Here is a 20,372-nt window from a genome sequence, read left to right as displayed (position 1 = left end):
CCAGTAATACAGATTTAGAGTCACCTTCTTTCAGTTGGGCTGCACCTTAACTAAAAATAACATCCTCAAGAGGTCCTGTTTACAGTGGGTTCACACCCACAGGAATGTGGGTTAAGTTTAAGAACATGGCTGTGCTGGGGCACATAATTCAGTCTGTCACCCTGACCTCAAAGGAAACAGATAATGCAGAGAACTGAGGAACAAAAAGAAAGTGCTGTCATTAAATGAGAGCAAGCTCCCTGAGATTAAATATATGATTAATAAAATTTAAAAAAAATAGTAGAAGGGCTGGAAGATAAATTTGATGATTCTCCTAGAACTGTTTTTTAAACTGTTTATTTAAAACTATTGGAAATGGAGAGGAAAGGTAATAGAAATTAAGAACCAGTCCAGGAGGTCCAACCTCTAATCACTAGGAATCTCAGAAGGAGAGATTAGAGGAAGTAGAAAAGAAGAATTTAATTTTAAAAAATAGTGGAAGGGCATTTCCAGAGTTTGGAAGATCTTGACCATTCCAATTGAAAGTGCCTGCCAGTGCAGCGAATGGAAAAAAGACTCACACCTAGACACATCCTAATAGCATCATAGTCAACCAAGTGTGACAAGGAATCATCACATCATTCAAAACAAATAGTAAGCGGGGACCCCAGAGAACTACTCCTTTAGAGTGAGGTGAAACGGAAGTGAACCAGCGTTTGTGTAGTCTGGCAGCTGGATTTACGTGGCCATAAAGATGCAGGGAACTTCATGCCGTGAACAAAATCAAGTGAACATCTTCTCTGGAGGAAGTTCCTTAATTATGAACTTAGTTTACCTTTACTCCTGATAATTATTTCTCAACTACAAATAGCCAGACACAAACAAGACAGGGACTGGGAACCAGTAGAAACAACAGGCAGGACAATGGTAAAGATACCAGGTATTACAACTTATCAGACAAAGACTGTAAAACAACTGGTGGGTATTATGCTAAAAGAAATAACAGACAGGCTTCAAAATTTCTTCAGGGAATTTTAAAAAATGACATAGTAGATGTGAAAAATAAACTCTGTTTTTTTTTTAATTTGAGAAGTTGCAAGTTTACAAAACATTCATGCATACTATATAGGATTCCCAAACATTGCACTACAACCAACATCTTAACAAATAGAATTTTTAGAACTGAAAATTCAAGAACTCGGTGGATTGGCTTAACTACAGATTGCACTAGTATGGATTTGTGAACTGCAAAATAAGTCAGCAGTAAGTAATCAAAGAAAGCATCTAGGGAGGCGGACTTGGCCCAATGGATAGGGCATCTGCCTACCACATGGGAGGTCTGCGGTTCAAACCCCGGGCCTCCTTGACCCATGTGGATCTGGCCCTTGCACAGTGCTGATGAGCGCAAGGAGTGCCATGCCACACAGGGGTGTCCCCCGCGTAGGGGAGCCCCACGTGCAAGGAGTGCACCCCATAAGGAGAGCCATGCAGAGCGAAAGAAAGTGCAGCCTGCCCGAGAATGGCGCCACATACACAGAGCTTACACAAGATGACGCAACAAAAAGAAACACAGATTCCCGGTGCCACTGATAAGGATAGAGGCAGTCACAGAAGAACACACAGTGAATGGACACAGAGAACAGACAACTGGGGGGGGGATGGGGAGAGAAATAAATAAAAATAAATAAATCTTTTTTAAAAAAGCATGGAATATATAGATGGTAAGAGACATAGTGCTATGTTTTGTTTTGTTTTTTAAAAAAGATTTATTTATTTCTCCCCTCTCCCTCCATTGTCTGCTCTCTGTGTCCATTCTCTGTGTGTTCTTCTGTGTCTCCTTGTATTCTTATTAGGCGGCTCCAGGCACCAATCCTGGGATCTTCTGGCGTGGAGAAAGACAATCATTCTCTTGTACCACCTCAGCTCCTTGGTCTGCTGCGTCTCATTATCTCTCCTCTGTGGCTCTTTTTGTTGCATCATCTTGCTGCACCAGCTTTCCGTGTGGGCCAGCCCTCCTGCACGGGGCAGCACTCCTGCACAAGGGCAGTTACCTGTGCAGGCCAGCACTCTGCGTGGGCCAGCTCACCATATGGGACAGCTTGCCTTCACCAGGAGGCCCTGGGCATTGAACCCTGGACCTCCGTATGGTAGACGGGAGCCCAATTGCTTGAGCCACATCCACTTCCCAGTGCTATGTTTATTCAGAGAAATATTTAAAGATATGATGGCTGAGAATTATCCCCAATGACGAATGACTATTCATGGATCGAGGTAGCCCAGCAAACACCAAGAGGAAAACAAAAAAGAAAGTCATACCCAGACCAATCATAATGGGACTGCAAAGGCAGATTCCCTTCACAGGAGTGCGGGTTGATGACTGCCCTGTTTAACAGTGGATGCTGCAGTCGCTTGATGAGCTGGAAAATAAACACCTAGAACTGTGCTACCAGAGAAATTCCCTTTCAGGAGTAAAGGCATTTAGCACAGCATTTTGAATGCGATTAATGCCACTGAACTGTGTATGTGAAGGTGATTAAAATGGGAAATTTTATGTTGCATATGTTACCACAGTAAAAACCCAAAGAACAGTACAACACAAAGAATGATCTCTAATGTAAACTAGGGATTTAGGTAATTATATCGTCATTTGTTATGAAGGTACCACACTAATGCAAAATGTTAAGAGGGAAAACTTTAAGGGAAGTATATGGGAACTTTAAAAAAAGAGCAGAATGGAAAAGGAAAAAGAAAAAAAATTAGCAGAATTGTCATGACAGCACAGGAGCTATGCTGACCCACTCCCCAAGGAAGCAGTGAAAGCTATGTAAAACAAAAGCAGTTTAAAGCCTTGGGACATGAAGAAACATCTTTTTAAGAACATCTACAAAAATTCGGTAAGATAGAGAGTCTGTGGTGCTTGAACCGAGACCCTTCCCTTCCTGTCCCCTCACGGCTCAGCAAGGCTCCATTCTGGACTGCTGCAGCCCAGAGTACTGGGCTCCTCTTCTTTCCCCAGTCCCCAGACAGAGGGCTTTCCTCCTGTGAAGAGCAGGGTGTCAGTATTTCTCATCCTGCCCCCAGCTGCTGTAGCCGAGACTAAGTCCCTGGCAAGTGGGATTGAGAGGTGATCTTTCCCTTCTCCCAGCTTCCATTTGTGGAATGGAGGCTCTACCTTGAGCTCAGCGTGTTGAGAACCCTAGGGTGCTGATCACTCTTGCCCCAGTGCATGTAGTGGAGATTTCACGTTAGGAGAGGCAAGCCAAAAAATCATCAGGCCACTGTCTCCCGTCTCCACACAAATGCTCAACTCCTACATGCATGGCATAGGTATGTCAGCAAGAAGCCTGCCTTTGTCCCCACCCCCAGCTCCAGAGTCCTGGCTTGGAGATTTCACCCAGGGTGGGGGCATGGAGAGGCAGGCAGTGAGAGGTAGAGCCCCTAATCTCTTCCCAAAGCAACTGGCAACCTTTGCAAAAGAGCTTGGAGAAGTTCTACCCTAAGAGTGCACTACAAAGTGGGGGTGTGGTGGGAAGATCTCCTTCACAGCTCTTAGCTGCTGGACAGAGGGGAGAGGGGAAGGTCCTAGCGATTCCAAGGCATCTGGTTCTACCACCCTTCCTCGGAACCATGGGTGTGATAGGTATACAGCTGGTTGTTACCATGGTGATGACCAGTGTCACGCAGAAGTTCATACCTCACTACCTTCTTGCTCAGTGGCTATTCTGTAATGGCAGCCTGAAGTGGTATCAGTATTCTAGGAAGAGGAATTACAAATTCTTGCAGGGAAGCAGCAAAAAGGGAAAGGTAAAAAAGACAGCATTACATTATTTTCCAGAATACCAATGGCTGGTGGATTTTACAGAGGCTGCTTCTGCTCACTGAAGTCTACTACAGTTTTATGAAGCCTACACAGGAAATGAATATCAGCTAGTCTGGTGCCTGCTTGTTTTATCTTTTCCAATCAAAGTTCTATTTTCATTAACCACACACTATTTTAAAGTAGAAGATGGTGGTGAAAGATCAGTCTGTGTCACCTTTGAATTTTTTTCCTTTGTCAAAGCAATGGCAGTTTTGATTGTAACAGAAAACTATCTGGAATTTGGACTTGAAACAAAGGTTACAAATTTTTGAGTGCAGTGCAATTTCTTGAAAAACACGGTTTAGAAGCTCAAGGTTCTATTTCTAAACTTACTTTCAAAATTTTCCTGGCTATATTTTGTTCACTCATTGGGGCTCTTTTTGACATTTCCTGGATTATAGCGGACTCATCAGAAAGTTAAGCACACATTACTTCATATTAACTTCTTGGCACTTTTATTTATGGTTCTGCTCTGGGTAAAACCATTCTCCAAAGACTACATTATGAACCCATTGTTGGATTAAAAAAAGTGCCCTTTTAATGACAGAATACATTCGATACTCTGCAACTGTGGTAAATAATCCCCTGCGGGCTTTGCGGTTGGCTGTGCTGCATAGTCATCTGCAAGCTTATGTAAACTTAGCCCAGAAACATGTGGCTTCAATGAAGAGAGAAGCAGGATGCATATGAACGACTGAGCCATGTAAAATGGTGGCTCGAGTCTTTAACTTTTGTCATTGCAGTGCAGTGTGTGGAACCTCTGGTAGTGCTGTCTCACACAGCTCTGCTTTTGAATGCACTAGGTAATCATTCCTGGGGGATTTATCAATCTTTTTCTCCTTTGCCAGTGGATAACATTCTATCCTACAATTCTGTTTATTCTGAACCACCATCTACCGATGGGAGGTAAATGTAACTGCTACACAAATAGCAGTGACACTGAACAGCTTTAAAAAACATTTTCACTCCTCCGCTTTTCCAAGGACTTCTGTCTTTTCTGACCTGGTGGATTGCTACTTGCCTCTTTTCTTTTTTTTTTAATTCATTTTTTAAAAATAGTACATTCAAAAAGTATGAGGTCCCCACACACCCCCAACTCCCCCCACCCCACCACTCACCCCACAGCAACACTCTCCCCCATCATCATGACACATCCATTGCATTTGGTGAATACATCTCTGAGCATCGCTGCACCTCATGGTCAATGGTCCATATCATAGCCCACACTCTCCCATGTTCCATCCAGTGGGCCATGGGAGGATCTACAATGTCTGGTAATTGTCCCTGCAGCACCACCCAGGACAACTCCAAGTCCCAAAAATGCCTCCACATCTCATCTCTTCCTCCCATTCCCCGCACCCAGCAGCCACCATGGCCACTTTTTCCACACCAATGCCACATTTTCTTCAAATACTAACCACAGTAGTTCATGAATAGAATATCAGTAAGTCCACTCTAATCCTTACTCTATTCCTCCATCCTGTGGACCTTGGATTGGTTGTGTCCATTCCACATCTATGTCAAGAGGGGGCTTAGATTCCACATGGATGCTGGATGTAATCCTCCTGCTTTCAGTTGTAGGCACTCTTGGCTCCATGGTGTGGTGGTTGACCTTCTTCAACTCTATGTTAGCTGAGTGGGGTAAGTCCAATAAACCAGAGTGTAGGAGCTGAAGTCTGTTGAGGCTCAGGGCCTGGCTATCATATGGTCAGTCCAGAGATTCAGATCCCCTAGATATATATTAAACCCCAGCACCAACTACAATTCTGGTAAAGTAACAGGAAAGACTTGTGAAAAGAGATCACATCTGAGTCCAGCTCCATCACACAGAAACACCAACTCCAAAGAAGGGCCAACTGACATGGCAGTGAACATCTGCCATGACCATAAAACCTGTGGGTCTCTGTAGCCCTCAGAAGAACTAATACATGGGGTTGTATCTACTTTATCTGTCTCTGGGACTCTGCTCAGTTGTGCATAAGGGCAACCCCTCTGATAACCTCCAGACTCTTTTTTAGAGACTCATGGCCATATAAACTCATTTGTCCTTTACATTTCCCCCTTGATTTAGGTCAAAAAGCATTTTTAACTTCTGTTATTATATGTAGACAGGGATATTCTGCTAGTCTGAGTTGAACCTTTTATTCAAGGTCATTTTCTAGTTAAGTCATCAGCTGGTACTTAGTAGTGATCCCTCGGTGCCAGGGAGGCTCATCCCCAAGAGTCATGTCCCACGCTGGGGGGAAGGCAGTGTATTTACATGCTGAGTTTGGCTTCAAGACTGGCCACATTTGAGCAACACGGAGGCTCTCAGGAGGGAACTCTTAGGCACACTGCTGCTCTAGGCCTTGTTCTTATTTCAAGTGCACAGGCTCACAAGCATAGTCATTAATATCAGGGGCTCACTGTTGGACCCTCATTCCTTCCTGGTCCTTGCCGTTGCACCCGGGGGACTGCCGCTGCTCCCCTAGGGACCGTGACAGAGCCCCCCCTGACAGGAACCCAGCACTGCCCCCCCCAGCTGTTGTTTTTAATTGTTTCCACTATGAATATATCCAAATATTTCCATGCACCCTGAACATATGCCCTGTATAACTCCCTGTCAACCATATGTCCCCTGTCAATAACATCCCATACCAGTATTCCTCCACTGCCATTGTTGAACCACTCTGTGATCCAAAACTTCCTGAAAAGTGAAGCCCAGTATATTGCCAGGTTCCCTTAATAGTAAAATGGAATATAGTGATGAGTTTAAAGGTTAGATATAGAATACATATTAATTTGGAGAAATTCTACATCCTATCTTTTTGTTTTCTTTTTTCTAATTATTAAGCTTATCTTCACAAGAGTTTTTTTTTATTTTTTTTATTTTTTTTTTTAAACAAATTTGCTTTCTTTTTTTATTTTTTTTATTTTTAAAGATTTATTTATTTATTTAATTTCCCCCCCTCCCCTGGTTGTCTGTTCTTGGTGTCTATTTGCTGCATCTTGTTTCTTTGTCCGCTTCTGTTGTCGTCAGCGGCACGGCAAGTGTGGGCGGCGCCGTTCCTGGGCAGGCTGCTCTTTCTTTTCACGCTGGGCGGCTTTCCTCACGGGAGCACTCCTTGCGCGTGGGGCTCCCGCACGCGGGGGACACCCTTGCGTGGCACGGCACTCCTTGCGCGCATCAGCACTGCGCATGGCCAGCCCCACATTGGTCAAGGAGGCCCGGGGTTTGAACCGCGGACCTCCCATATGGTAGACGGACGCCCTAACCACTGGGCCAAAGTCCGTTTCCCCTTCACAAGAGTTTTAGATCACAGTAATTCATATATACAATATACAGTGCTCGCACATATCCAATATAAAACCTTTTCCCTTCCACAGCAATAATCTTTTAACATATTCATACCATATTTACTGAAACTGATGTACAGATATTGAGAAAATAGCTTTCAAACAAGGTAACATTTGTGTTTACATTGTGGTTTATACTTTAGGCTATACAATTTTCTAAATTTTTAGTTATCCTATGTTTTACATAATTAGTCTATCGGCCCCTATATATTTTTGGTGTAATATTACATGTTTTATATCCATCCTTGCGTACTCTTGTGAAACACTTCTATTGCCCTCACAGTTACGTTGGTTCCATCTATTCAATACCTATTTCCCCCTCCCTTTAGGGCCCACAGTGACAGTCAATCTTCATTTCTTGAAGAGCCAAGTTCAGAGATACTTGCAACAGTGTTGAGGGCTTGACATGCTCAACTGCCCTAATGCCCTGGGAGCCACCATTTCTCTTGAGAGATATAGTTCCCTCTATTTGATTTGCCTTTTTTCTACAAGCCTTTTGGGCACTGGCTTGCCACGCGGGCACTGGCTTACCACACGGGCACTCGCTCACCACACGGACACTTGCTCAGGCCCTCACCTCGCCGTGTGGGCACTCAGCTCGCCATGTGGGCATTCACGTGGGCACTCAGCTTGCCACACAGGCACTAGCAAGGGCACTCAGCTCGTGGCGCAGGCACCCCCATGGGCACTCTGCTCACTGCACAGGCACTCAGCTCACCGTACCCGCAGTCGGCTTGCCACACAGGCACACTTTCTCTTCTTTTTCACCAGGAGGCCCCAGGAACCAAACCCAGGTCCTCCCATATGGTAGGTGGGGGCCTTATCACTTGAACCACACATTCACTTCCCTGGGCTTTTTTTTATCAGCAGTATCTGACTGTGGCATGAACCTCAGTTAAACAAAAAAGGTTATCTAAATCATACATTAAATTCAAATATTTTTTGCCCTTAAAGGGCTGAAGAAAACCAGAAGAACACAGACACCCAAGAACAATAACAAAACTCAGAATGTCTTGTTTTAAATGCTCCCTCTGTATCCTCAGGGTGAACTAATGTTATAATATTTAAAATCAAAGAGTAGATCTTTAACTGTTAATACTGTGGCATTGGAATTTTAACTCCTTGTTTTAACTGATAGTGCTATCTGCTAGGGTAATATTTCTGATTACCTTGGTTTACCTTTCCACAGACTTTGCAACTTCTCATATGACCCCAGTTATTGATTGATTGCTCTTAATGGTATTACGGTACTGTTAATAGTCATAGTGAGCACCTATACAATAGTCTTCAAACTGAGCCATGCTTTGGGGGAGGGAAAGGAGCAAAAGTCACTTCTGTAGGTAATGGATTAGTGACTTTTCAAATAGTGACAATAGTCCAACAGAAAGGAAGAAATAGCTACTGTATATTATGGTAAAGAAGACTGCATAGTTATTTTTAATTTAATGGAGATGTATATGCATAATACTTACAAGAACTACTGCTTGAGAATAGCAAGAGTATTGTTTTAAAGTGTAGTCTATACAACTTGAGAGTTCTTTTATAACGATTGGCCATATGAACACTTTAATCTTGTTAGGTTTTGGCCACCCATATTTTATTTTATTCTGTGAACCTAAATAGCTCCTTTTAATAGTCTAAAAGTATTTATTAATACTAATCAAACATAAAAATATGACTTTGTAATCTTGCTGATGATGTGTATGTTGTATATATTAAATATATAATATATCGGAATTATAAAAGATGAAAATATTGGATTCTTATAATAATTTAAGTTGCTGAATATATGTTAAAAAATGATTGAAAGCGGATGTAGCTCAAGTGGTTGAGTGTCTGTTTCCCATGTACAGGAGCCCAGGTTTGATCCCTGGTCCCTCCTAAAAACAAAAAACAAATGAACAAACAAAAAACCAACTCTCATTGAGGAGCAGATATAACTCAGTGGTTGAATGCTTGCTTCCCATATACAAAGTCTTGGAACTTGGAAATTTTCTTTCTTTTTGAAATGAAATTAAAGTAATGTTTTGAAAGTAAAAAAAGTGGGGGTGTGGTGATATACACTTGGGAGGAGATTCAAGACACAGGCCTGTCAAAAATCAAATAAAGAATGCCAATATTTTAAAAAGAAATTATAAAAAAAAACAACAACCAGAAATTATGGAGTTGAAAATTACAAAAACTGAAATAAAAAAATTTGCTCAACAGTTCTGCTGAACTAGCAGAAGAAAAAAAAATAGTGAACTTGAAGATAGAACAATAGAAATTATATATTTGGAAGAACAGCAAGAAAAAAAATGAAGAAAAATAAAGAGAACTTCAGAGAAATATGGCATACTATTAAGAAGACCAAGTTTTGCATAATGGAAGTGTCCGAAGGAGAAAAGAGGGAAAGGAGCAGAAAAAATGTTTAAAGAAATAATTTTTGAAAATTTCCCAAACTTACTGAAAACAATAACCTACACATCTAGTAAGCTCAACGAACTCCAAGTAGGATAAATGCAGAGAGATCTGCAAACACACATCATAATAAAAATGCTGAAAATCAAAGAAAAGGAGAAAACCTTGAAAACAAGACTATGAAATTACTTGTTAATTATAAGGGAACTCCAATAAGATTAAAAGTAGACTTCTCAGCAAAAACATTGGGGCTGGAATGCAGTGGAATAGCATCTTCAAAGTGCTCAAAGCAAAAATCTGTTAACCAAGGATCCTTCATTCAGCAATGCTATCTTTAAAAAATGAAGTTGGAATGAAGTCTTTCCCAGATAAACAAACACTGAGAGAATTTGTTGCTGGCAGACTCGCTTTATTAAAAATACTAAAGACAGTTCTTCAGGCCGAAAACAAGTAATCCCAGATAGTAATTTAAATTCACACATGTACACACATATATACACCAAAAGAAATGGTAAAGTAATAATTATAACAATATATTGTTGGGTTTGTAACAGTAATAGATGTAATATGTATTATGATACCAGAAAGAGAGATAGAGAAGGAAATAGAGCTATATAAGAGTAACTTTTCTATGTATCCCTGGAATTAAGCTAGTATAGATAGGAAGTTGATTTGAATATGTTAAGATGTCTATATTAATTACATAATCATTTCAAAAGATGCAGAAAAAGAATTTGACAAAATCCAACACCATTTCATCATAAAAATCACTCAACAATCTAGGATTAAAAGGGAAACTTTATCAACCTGATAACGAGTATATATGAAAAACCTACAGATAGCATCATTCTTAATGATGAGAGACTGGACGCTTTCTCCCTAAGATCAGGAGCAAGAGAAGAATGCCTGTTCTCTTTACTTCTATTCAACATTATTCTGGAGGTTCTAGCCAGGGCACTTAGGCAAGATAAAGAAATAAAAGGCATCCAGGCATTCACGGATGACATGACTTTGTATATGGAAAATCCTTTGGAATTCACTAAAAAACATTAGAACTAATAAACAATTACAGCAAGGTTTCGGGATATAAGATCAACATACATTGCATTGAATAGTTCAAAGATGAAATTTTTTAAAATTCCATTTACAATAGCATCAAAAAGAATAAAATACTTAGGAATAAATTTAATAAAAGAAATGTAAAATTTGTACTCTGAAAACAAACATACAAACAAAAAGCATGGTTGAAAGAAATTTTTCAGAGCATCCCATTTTGGGAAGCGGATGTGGCTCAAGCAGCAGTTGGGTGCCTACCTACCACAAAGAAGGTCCCGGGTTCGGTTCCTGGCGCCTCCTAAAGATGAGCAAGACGGTGAGCTGACGCTATGGTCTGGTGCAGTGAGCTGACGCAACAAAATGATGCAATGAGATGACACAACAGTGAGACACAACAAGCAGGGAGCAGAGGTAGCTCTAGCAATTGGGTGTCTCTCTCCCACATGGGAGGTCCTGGGTTTGGTGCCTGGTGCCTCCTAAAAAGAAGATGAGCACATAGCAAACACATACAGCAGACAAGTGCAAACAACAGGGGGTTGGGGTGGGGGATTGGGAGAAATAAAATAAATATATTTTTTTAAATCCCATTTCCAGGATTTAGAAGAATTGACGTTATTAAGAAGGCCATGTGCCCCTAACTGATCTACACATGCAGCATAGACCCCATTGGAACCCCAGCCAACTTTTGTATATAAATTGATAAGCTGATTCTGAATTTCATATGGAATTGCAAGGGACCCTCAATAGCCAAACAATCTTGAAAAAGAATAAAATAGAAGGACTCGGACTTCCTGATTTCAAAACTTACTACAAAGCAGTAGTTATCAGGACAGTGTAGTATTGGCACAAGATTAGACATACAGATTGGTGGAATAGAACTGAGCGCCCATAAATAAACCCTCACATCTATATATGTCTGTCAACTGATTTTCAGCAAGGGTGCCAGAACCCTCTAGTGGGGAAAGAACAGCCTTTCAACAGATAGTTCTGGGATAACTGGATGGCCAGATGTAAAAGAATGAAGTTGGACCTCTACCTCACACCATGTATAAAAATTAACTCAAAATGGACCAAAGATCTAATATGAAGAACTAAAACTATAAAACCCTTAGAAGAAAAAAAATAGGGGTAAACCTTTATGATCTTGAATTTGGTAGTGAATTCTTAGTTATGACAAAAAAAGCCCAGGCAATAAAAGAAAAAAAACAGATAAATTGGACTTCACAAAATTAAAATCTTTTATGCTTCAAAGGATACCTTATAGGGGAGAGAAATAAATCTTAAAAAAAAAACAACAAAGGATACCTTATAGGGTAAAGGCAACCCACATAGCGGAAGAATGTTTTTGCAAATTCTGTGTCTGGTAAGGAACTTTATTTATAATATATCCAAAATATATAAAGAACTCTTACAACTGAATAATAAAATTAATCCAGTATTTTAAATGGGCAAAAGATCTGAATATACATTTCTCCAGGGATGATATACAAATGACCAATAAACCCATAAAAAGAAGTTCAGTAGCATTAGTCTTCAGGGAAATGCAAATCAAAACCACAACATGATTCTACGCCCTACCCACCAGGATGGCTAGAATAAAAATCAGGTAATTACAAATGTTAGGGAGGGGTGGAGAAATCGATGGGAATGTAAAATAGTGTAGCCACTTTGGAAAACAATCTCATAGTTTCTCAAATGATTAGACATAGAGTTACCATATGATCCAGCAATTTTATCCCTAGGTGTATACTCAAAGAGAAATAAAAACATGACCACACACAAAAACTTGAACACTAATGTTTATGGTAGCATTATTCATAATAGCCAAAAGGTAGAAACAACCCAAATATCCAAATATCAATGGATGAGTGGATAAAGAAAATGAGGTATATCCATATGATGGAATAGTATTTTGCCATAAAAATTAATGAAGTACTAATACATGCTACAACATGTTCGCTGAACCTTAAAAACATTAGACTAAATAAAAGAACCCAATCATAAAAGACCATCTATTATATAATTCCATTCATATAAAAGTCCAGATTAGGGAAATCTATAGAAACGTAGTAGATTAGTGGTTGTCTATAGCTGGAGGGGGGTGGTGCAGTGAGAGATAAAGGGACAGGGCTGTGCTATCTGAAAAGTACAGGGTTTCTTCTTGAGAAGGTGAAAATGTCTAAAATTGACTGTGGTTGAACATATCTGTGAATATAACAAAAACCACTGAACTGTACACTTTAAGTGGATGAATTGTATGGTAAGATAATTACATCTCAGTAAAGCAGTTATAAAAAAAAAAAGAGTGAAAGCAAAATAAGGATAATTTCAAACAAAAATGAGTGTTATGACTCACAGACCTACATTATTTTTTCTCCTTTTTTTTGTCTTTATTTTTTACTGTTACATTAAAAAACCCCCCCACCCCCCTCACCCCACTCCTCCCACAACAACCACCTCCTCCAACATCATGGAACACTCACTGCACTCGGTAAACACATCTCTGAGCACTGTTGCACCACATGGTCAATGGTCCACATTTAAGTTTACACTCTCCCCCAGTCCACCCAGTGGGCCATTGGAGGACACACAATGTCCAGTAACTATCCCTGCAGTACCACCCAGGACAACTCCAAGTCCTGAAAATATGTCCACATCACATCTCTTCTTCCCACTCCCCACTCCCAGCAGCCATCATGGCCACTTTCTCCACCTCAGCGCCACAATTACTTCCATCACTAATCACAACAATTCCAGAATAGAGCATCAGCAAGTCCACTCCAATCCATACTCCAGTCCTCCATTCTGTGGACCCTGGGATGGCTATGTCCACTCCACCTCTATATCAAGAGGGTGCTTAGATTCCACTTGGATGATGGATGCAGTTCTCCTGTTTGCAGTTGTAGGCACTCTTGGCTCCCTGGTGTGGTGGTTGACCTTCTTCACTTCCCTGTTAGCTGGCTGGGGTAAGTCCAATAAACCAGAGGATAGGAGTTACAAGTCTGTTGAGGTTCAGGGCCTGGCTATCACATGGACAGTCCAGAGATTCAGGTCCCCTGAGTATACACTAAACCCCAGCACCAACCACAGTCACAGACCTACATTAAAGGCAATTCTAAAGGAGGATCTAATTCATGGAGAGGAAAATGAATGTCTGAGAAGTAAGAAGGATCTAAGAGTAAAAGACTGGTAAATACGTAGGTAATGTAAATAAACATTGATTCTATAAAACAATAATGATAATGTCTTTTGGAATTTAAAAATACATAGGGAAACGGACTTGGCCCAGTGGTTAGGGCGTCCGTCTACCACATGGGAGGTTCGCGGTTCAAATCCTGGGCCTCCTTGACCTGTGTGGAGCTGGCCCATGCGCAGTGCTGATACGCGCAAGGAGTGCCGCGCCATGAAGGGGTGTCCCCCGCGTAGGGGAGTCCCACGTGCAAGAAGTGCACCCATAAGGAGAGCCGCCCAGCGCGAAAGAAAGTACAGCCTGCCCAGGAATGGCGCCGCCCACACTTTCCATGCCGCTGACGACAACAGAAGCGGACAAAGAAACAAGACGCAGCAAATAGACACAGAGAACAGACAACCGGGGGAGGGGGGAATTAAATAAAATAAATAAATCTTTAAAAAAAATAAAAATACATAGAATTCATAATAGCATATAATCAGGGCAGGGATAAATGGCATTCATGTTCTAGGTCAAAAGAAGATGAAGGTATTCATTTTATAATTTGAAAATTAATTATGCATAATGAACTTCTAGAAACTGTATGTGTATCTATATATAACTTCTACACCAGTATAGGGAAAGAAGGAATGCTTTAAAATAAGACAAGAAAAGACAGTAAAATAAAAGGTAGCAGAAGTGGGGAAAATAGAAAATGCAAAATAAAATGTTAGGTTTAAACCCAAATATATCAGCATTTAGAAACACTAAATGCTAAATGCTAAATACTTCCGGTAAAAGACAAAGATTGTCAGCCTGGACAAAATGAAAAGCAGCTCTGTTTTTTGTTTTGTTTAAGATTCATATCTAAAGCATAAAGATATAGAAAGGCTAAAAAGTAACAAGGCAGTAAAAGATAAAATATTGAAATATAAGCCAAAAGAAAAGATAATAAACATTACTTCCTGAAGTGGGTCAATTCGTGGAGATAAAAGGTTCAATTCACCAAGTGTTGGATTTTTGGTTTTTGTTTGTTTTTGAGGTACCAGGGCTGGGGATTGAACCTGGGAGCTTATATGTGGGAAGCCAGCACTCAGCCTCTGAGTCACTTCAGCTCCCTTAAGTTTTAGGTCTTTTCATTTGTTTGTTGTTTTGTTTATTTGTTTTTCGAAAGCACTGGAGACTGAACCCGGGACTTCCCATGTAGGAAACAGGCACTCAACTGCTTGAGCCATGTCCACTACCCCCAACTGTATTTTAAAATTTGTATATACTAGTGTAATGGTTTGAATTGTGTCCTCCAGAAAGCCACGTCCACGTCCTAACTTTGCTGTGAATATGAACTTATTTCTAAATAGAGTCTTTGAAGATGTTGTCAGTTAAGATGACACCAAACTGGATTAGGGTGGGCCTAACCCAATATGACTAGAACCCTTGTAAGGAGAAGACATTTGAACAGAGAGGGAGATGACTGATTCAGAGAAAGACGACACTACGCTCATTTTGGATTTCTAGCCTCCAGAACTATGAGACAATAAGTTAGTGTTGTTTAAAGGCAACTTTAAACAATGAGAATGAGGTGCTTTGTTACAGCAGGGCTGGCACACTGAGACACCTAGTACAGGCATACCTCGGAGGTACAGTGGGTTCAGTTCCAGACCACCTCAACAAAGCAAACATCGCAATAAAGTGAGTTGCATGAGCAAGTTATGTTTACACTACACTGTAGTCATTCAAGTGTGCAATAGCATTATGTCTCAAACAAGAGACCTGTCCTTTGAAGCCTGGCACTGAATTCTCCTCTCTGGCTATGAAAGTCCTAGATGGCATCTTCTTCCAATAGAAGGCTGTTTCATCTACATTGGAAATCAGTTGTTCAGTCTAGCCACCTCCATCGGTGATCTTAGCTAGATCTTCTGATCTTCTGGATAACTTGCTGCAGCTTCTGCATTACCACTCGCTGCTTCACCTTGCATTTTTTTGTTATGGAGATGGGTTAGCTTAAGAACATGATCTTTTCTGGGATCCGCAAAAAACTTCAAACTATTACACTGCTGAACTGTTTTCCACAGTAGCTGCACCGTTTTATGTTCCCACCAACAATTAAAACAATGAATGTGTGTTCCCGTTTCTCTGCATCCTCTCCAACATTGATTGTTATTATTATTTTTCATTAGTCGCTTTTCTAGTGGGTGTGAGATGGTTTTCACTGTGGTTTTGATTGGTATTTCCCTAATAATTTGAATTTCCCTTCTGGCTAATGATGTTGAACGTCTTTTCATGTGTTTTTGTTTTTGTTTTTAAGATTTATTTATTTCTCCTTATGCTTTTGTTGTTTGCCCTTTTTGTGTCTGTTCATCTTCTTTATTTCTTTAGGAAGCACCAGGAACCGAACCCACTTCCCTCATATGCTTTTTGACTATTTCTGTATCTTTGGAATAATATCAATTCAAGTCTTGCTCTGGGCTTCATTTTTTATAGTTTCTATTGCTGTGTCTTCACATTCACTAATCTTTTATTCTGTAGTGTCTAATCTGCTTTAATTCCTATCCAGTGTGTTGTTCACTTCATATATTGTTTTGTTCCATCTCTAGAAGATCCACTTGTCTTTTTAATAATTTTCCATTTCTCTCCTCATGCTCTGTTTTCTCTACCTTCTTGAATATATGGAGCATAGTTATAACAGCAGTTTCAAACCTTCGTCCATGCCGCCGTCTCTCTTGCTTCTGGATCTGTTCTGTTGATTTTTTTCCTCCCAACTTTGCATTATATTTTCTTGTTTATTCCCTGCCTCGTAATGTTTTATTAGATGCTCATTATTGTAGATTTTATATTATTGGGCTGGGTTTTTTGTATTCCTTTAATTAGTTTTAGATTTTGTTCTGGTGTACAGTTAACTTATTAGAGATTAGTTGGGTCCTTCCAAAGTTTGCTTTTGTTAGGGTGGGACCAAAGCCTCCTTTAGTCTAGGACTAACCTACCCCACCACTTCTGAAGTTCCTGTCCCTTGTTCTGTATATTTTAAGGTCTTTCTACTCTGGCTGGTTATTTCCTTCCTATTCCTGTTTCTGTGTGAGCCCCTAGAATTAATCTATTCCTAGGGGTTCTTTCCCTCATCTTGGTAGTTTCCTCTCACTCTTGCACAGGTCATTGACCAGCCAAAGACTTGTGATGACTCCCTGCAGATCTCTAGAGCTCAGCTCTCTTTCCCTGTAAAATCTCCTCTCTGATAATCTCTCTGCCCCACAAATTCCAGCTTCCTTGGCCTCCCTGGTCTCTGCCTTCTGCCTCCTCAATTCAGCAAGTCCGCTGGGTTCTGTTAGGGTTTTTTTCTCCCCATGCTGCAGTTTAGAAACTGCCTCCAGGCAGGAAAGCTGGGGCAATTATAGTATTACCTTGTTTGTTTCCGGTCTGTCAGAGATCAAAACCCTGCAATGCATATTTCCAAAGTCTGAAAACTGTTGTTTCATATTGCCTGGTGTTATAGTTGAAGGACTAATCTGGTCTTGCTCACTCTCTCTTGGCTGGAAGCAGAGATTTTTATTTTCAGTAGTCATCTTTAACCCATTATCATCAGCCAGTTTAACAGTTTATCCAAGAAAATGATAGATTATTTTTTTGATGAAAGAAGTGAATTCTGGATTTTCGTGCTTTTAAGTTACAACTGTCAAGCTAACCTTAAACTCATGTGTGGATTATTTTTTCCAATTCGTGGGAGAAGTATGTGGCCCCAGTACATGCAGTCTGCATACATATGTGACAGCACCCAAGTTCACACCCTGTTCAGCAAAACAAGGCTACTAATCTCACCCTTGGATGTCACAACAATGTCATTGCATTCAGGGTTTCAAAGCCAGATTCAATTTCTGTACTCCTCTTCTTGTGCACAAGTAACAAGAGTTGGCAAACTGACACTGATCTGAGGACATACTTGGAGTAGCACTGCCCTAGGGATTTGTGCAGAATACAGCCCAAATGACTATCAGCAGGAGAACAGATAAATAGGTGTGATGTAGTAATACAATGAAATATTCAACTGCATTGGAAATGAACAAAATGCTGCCATACATACAGAAAGATGGATGAGTCTGGGAGGCATAAGGACGCTAAAGTACATAGAGTCCTTTTGTGTACCTATTGTGCATCTTGATACCCTTTATATAGGATTCAAAAACTGGCAAAACTAAACTAAGCCTTAGCAATGCAGGTATATATGCTAACACTGTAAGGACTAGTCAGGAGGGTGTCTGTGATTGGGGAGGGACACGTGGGCAGTATCTGGGAATACTTGCTATGTTTGTCCTTACCCTACCTGGAAATTACATGGATGTTCACTTTATTCATTAAAATGTACATTTATCTTTTATATACTTTTCCGTATATGTGTTATATTTTACAATTTACAGATTTTAAATAGTGATTTTTTTTTTTTTAACCAGCAGAGGAAATGGTCAGTGGAGTTTTCCTTTGAAGAGTGGGACCTGGGAATGGATTAAGGAACATTTATTTTAACATTAAAAAACAACATCTATTCCTCCCTCCCCAACCCAGAATTAACAGCTGTTAAATTCTTTTTTCTAATTGTTTACAATCTTTTTTGTTTACTCTAAGAAATACCTTGTTAGAAATAAAACTCAAGTCCCTTTTTTTTTTTTTTTTTTTTTTTTTTAAAGATTTATTTATTTATTTAATTCCCCCCCCCCTCCCCTGGTTGTCTGTTCTTGGTGTCTATTTGCTGCGTCTTGTTGCTTTGTCCGCTTCTGTTGTCGTCAGCGGCACGGGAAGTGTGGGCGGCGCCATTCCTGGGCAGGCTGCTCTTTCTTTTCGCGCTGGGCGGCTTTCCTCACGGGCGCACTCCTTGCGCGTGGGGCTCCCCCACGCGGGGGACACCCTTGCGTGGCACGGCACTCCTTGCGCGCATCAGCGCTACGCATGGCCAGCTCCACACGGGTCAAGGAGGCCCGGGGTTTGAACCGCGGACCTCCCATATGGTAGACGGACGCCCTAACCACTGGGCCAAAGTCCGTTTCCCTCAAGTCCCTTTAAACCAATATCCAAGTCCCATTTTTCCCCAGCTTGCCAAAAGCAAACATTATCATAAGCTTGATATTATATTTCCAATCTATTTTTTAGTTTTACATATATTCCCATGAGTGGCATATAGTTCTTGGTACATTTTAAGTTTTCATAATTCATACTTAGTATCATTGTGCATCTTGATTTTTTTTTTCATTTTTTTCAAAACATCTTTCCATGTAGAAATAGATATACAATTTGTTCTTTTTCACTGCTGCATAGTGGTATTCCTCAAATGAAATACTACATTTTACCTAGCCTATGTAATGGAAATCTAAGTTGTTTTTACATTTGCTCCTGTCAACAGTACTACAGTAATCATTCTTATACATGTCATATTTTGCAAATCTGTGCAAGTTTCCCTAGAATACATACCTAGAAGAGGCATTGTTGGGAAGCAGACTTGGCCCAGTGGTTAGGGCGTCTGCCTACCACATGGGAGGTCTGCAGTTCAAACCCCGGGCCTCCTTGACCTGTGTGGAGCTGGCCCATGTGCAGTGCTGATGTGCGCAAGGAGTGTCGTGCCACGCAGGGGTGTCCCCGCGTGGGGAAACCCCACACTCAAGGAATGCACCACTCCATAAGGAGAGCCACCCAGTGCGAAAGAAAGTGCAGCCTGCCCAAGAATGGTGCTGCACACACGGAGAGCTGACACAGCAAGATGACACAACAAAAGGAAACAGATTCCCGTGCCACTGACAACAACAGAAGTGGACGAAAAGAACATGCAGCAAATGGACAAGGAAAACAGACAACTGGGGCGGGGGGGAGGGGAGAGAAATAAATAAAAATCTAAAAAAAAAAAAAAGAAGCATTGTTGGGCCATGAAGTAAATGTATTTTCTACATGTTGCCATATTGCTCTCTGAGGTGGCTGTGTACTCCCACCCACACTTTCCCAACATTTCCTATTGTCTTTGGCTCCTTTTCATTGTGAGCTTCTGTCCTGGTTGATTTGGTAGTAGGTAGATATATTAACCTTGGCAAAAATTAGTTAAAATAAAATTTAAAAATCAAAACAAAAGACAGTGAAGAGAAAGACAAATGAAAAGATAATTCTGTGGTTTTTGTCTAGGTGCGTCCTGTGCTCTGTGACTCACTAGAATGCTCAGGCTCACAGTAAATTAGAAACGATCTGGAAAATTCCTGACTGGGTGTTCAGAAAGCCAACCCAGGCCAAATTAATTGAAATTTTATGAGAAGTGAGGACCCGAAAAACATGCAACCTGAGACTTGTTCCCCAGTTACCCAGCAAGACATGAAGGAAACCCCACGTAGTACCCAGAGACCTCATCTCTCAGAATGCAGGGCAGCAGCCATGTCCACGGTCCCATCTAGTCAGTCCTGTTATTGCCTGGAAGTTGACTGAGAACACTAACGAGGAGAGAAGCCTTTTCTCAAGCATGATTTTGCCGGAATTATACATTGAAATTGTATACCCACTCTTGATTTTTTGTTTATGTTTTATCATAAAAATCTAGCAGTCTTCCGTTACTTC

The 20,372-nt window shown here is 40.7% G+C and overlaps 1 protein-coding gene and 1 pseudogene across 3 annotated transcripts in view; both read left to right on the top strand.

The window, feature by feature from the left end:
- Positions 1–20,372, top strand: part of CEP89 (centrosomal protein 89) — a 129,683-nt gene that overhangs the window by 69,313 nt on the left and 39,998 nt on the right. The window lies entirely within an intron of this gene.
- LOC105744318 (transmembrane protein 161B pseudogene) lies at positions 3,607–4,748 on the top strand (annotated as a pseudogene).

Source organism: Dasypus novemcinctus, chromosome 18 (genome assembly GCF_030445035.2).
Source record: "Dasypus novemcinctus isolate mDasNov1 chromosome 18, mDasNov1.1.hap2, whole genome shotgun sequence".
NCBI lineage: Eukaryota > Metazoa > Chordata > Mammalia > Cingulata > Dasypodidae > Dasypus > Dasypus novemcinctus.
This window is presented reverse-complemented; position numbering and strand designations above follow the sequence as displayed.